A 2,333-nucleotide genomic window follows, 5' to 3' on the forward strand; every position below is an offset into this window, starting at 1 on the left:
GGGTGCGATCATACCAGCGTTAGTGCACCGGATCCCATCAGAACTCCGCAGTTAAGCGCGCTTGGGCCGGAGTAGTACTGGGATGGGTGACCTCCCGGGAAGTCCCGGTGTTGCACCCTTTTTTAGTTTTTCGCCGGGCGTCGCAATGCTATTTGAATAAACCTTTTGCCCGTTTGCGTTCTCGTCGGGGCCGGGCCGGGCCGGGGTGCGCTGCCCGCACTACCGCGCGCGCGGGGGCGACACCGAGCGCGCACCCGAGGCGCCCCGAGCACACAGGCCACGGTGCAACCCGGGCGTTGTGCGCGCACCCCGGTGCGCCCGAGGTGCTGCGCGCGCACCCAGGTGAAATCGGTGTGCACCTCGGCCAGTGCGCGCTCGGTCGAGTCGCGCACGTTGGCCAAGGTGCACGGTGATGTTTCTTACTCTAAGGTTCCGCACCAGACGCCCGGGACAGGTGAGCGAAGCTGGGCGGGGCCGGGTGCGCGGCCGGGGCAGGTGCACGCAGCTGGAGAGAGCTTTGGAGCACACTTCGGAGCGCACCAATGATGCGCTCCATTCAAAAGTTTCCTGAAAAGGCAAAAAAAGTTGAGATTATAGAATTTCCCACTTGAGAGATTGTAAAAAAAAAAAATTTAAAATGAAGGAAACGCGGGTGCCAAGGTGTGCGCAGCCCAGCCAAGGTGTGCGCACCAAGGCGCCCACCCTGGCGAAGGTGCACGCAAGGTGCGCACCCGAGGCAAACCGGACAATTAACCCAACTTTCGACTTCGCGCGCACCTTGGAGCGCACTTCGGAGCGCTCCTTGGTGCGCACCAATCTTGGGCACCTCGGAGTGCACCATGGCGCCCACCAAGGTGCGCACCCGGGGCAAACCGAGCTCCAACTTCGTGCGCACCTTGGAGCGCACGAAAGGTGCGCACCATGGCGCCCACCAAGGTGCGCAGCCCAGCCAAGGCGTGCGCATCAAGGTGCGCACCCTGGCGAAGGTGCGCACCCGGGGCAAACCGAGCTCCGACTTCGTGCGCACCTTGGAGCGCACAAAAGGTGCGCAACCCAGCCAAGGTGTGCGCACCCCGGTCAAACCGAGCTCCGAATCGTGCGCACCAGAGGTGCACGCCATCGTGCGCACCTTGGAGCACACTTCGGAGCCCTCCTTGGTGCGCGCCGATGTTGCGCACCTCGGAGCGCACCCGGGGAAAACAATGCAATTAACCCGACTTTCGACTTCGTGGGCACCTCGGAGCGCTCTCGGGTTCGCACCTCGGAGCACACCGAGGTGCGCACCTTTGATGCGCTGCCTTCACCAATTTCCAGAAAAGGCAAGAAAACATTGAGAAGGTGTGCGCACCGAGGTGCCCACCCTGGCGAAGGTGCACGCGAGGTGCGCACCCGGGGCAAACCGGGCTCCGACTTCGTGCACGCCGCACCTTGGAGCACACTTCGGAGCGCTCCTTGGTGCGCACCAGGGCGCGCAACCCAGCCGAGGTGCCCACCCCGGCGAAGGTGCACGCGAGGTGCGCACCCGGGGCAAACCGGGCTCCGACTTCGTGCACGCCATGGTGCCCACCGCGGCGAAGGTGCACGCGAGGTGCGCACCCGGGGCAAACCGGGCTCCGACTTCGTGCACGCCGCACCTTGGAGCACACTTCGGAGCGCTCCTTGGTGCGCACCATGGTGCCCACCAGGGCGCGCAACCCCGCCGAAGGTGCACGCGAGGTGCGCACCCGGGGCAAACCGGGCTCCGACTTCGTGCACGCCGCACCTTGGAGCACACTTCGGAGCGCTCCTTGGTGCGCACCATGGTGCCCACCAGGGCGCGCAACCCCGCCGAAGGTGCACGCGAGGTGCGCACCCGGGGCAAACCGGGCTCCGACTTCGTGCACGCCATGGTGCGCACCGCGGCGAAGGTGCGCACCCGGGGCAAACCGGGCTCCGACTTCGTGCACGCCGCACCTTGGAGCACACTTCGGAGCGCTCCTTGGTGCGCACCAGGGCGCGCAACCCAGCCGAGGTGCCCACCCCGGCGAAGGTGCACGCGAGGTGCGTACCCGGGGCAAACCGGGCTCCGACTTCGTGCACGCCGCACCTTGGAGCACACTTCGGAGCGCTCCTTGGTGCGCACCATGGTGCCCACCAGGCCGCGCAACCCAGCCAAGGTGTGCGCACCAAGGTGCACGCGAGGTGCGCACCCGGGGCAAACCGGGGTCCGACTTCGTGCACGCCGCACCTTGGAGCACACATCGGGGCGCTCCCGGGTTCGCACCGGCGTTGCGCACCGTGGTGGGCACCTCGGAGCACACCAAGGTGGGCAGCGAGGTGCGCACCTTTGATGC

At 66.3% G+C, this 2,333-nt stretch overlaps 1 non-coding gene across 1 annotated transcript; it reads left to right on the plus strand.

The window, feature by feature from the left end:
• LOC131861887 (5S ribosomal RNA) lies at positions 1-119 on the plus strand. The gene has a single exon (XR_009360917.1). It is a non-coding gene; the product is annotated as a 5S ribosomal RNA (ribosomal RNA).
• The last annotated feature ends 2,214 nt before the right edge of the window (positions 120-2,333 follow it).

This window comes from Cryptomeria japonica, unplaced genomic scaffold (assembly GCF_030272615.1).
Source record: "Cryptomeria japonica unplaced genomic scaffold, Sugi_1.0 HiC_scaffold_33, whole genome shotgun sequence".
NCBI lineage: Eukaryota > Viridiplantae > Streptophyta > Pinopsida > Cupressales > Cupressaceae > Cryptomeria > Cryptomeria japonica.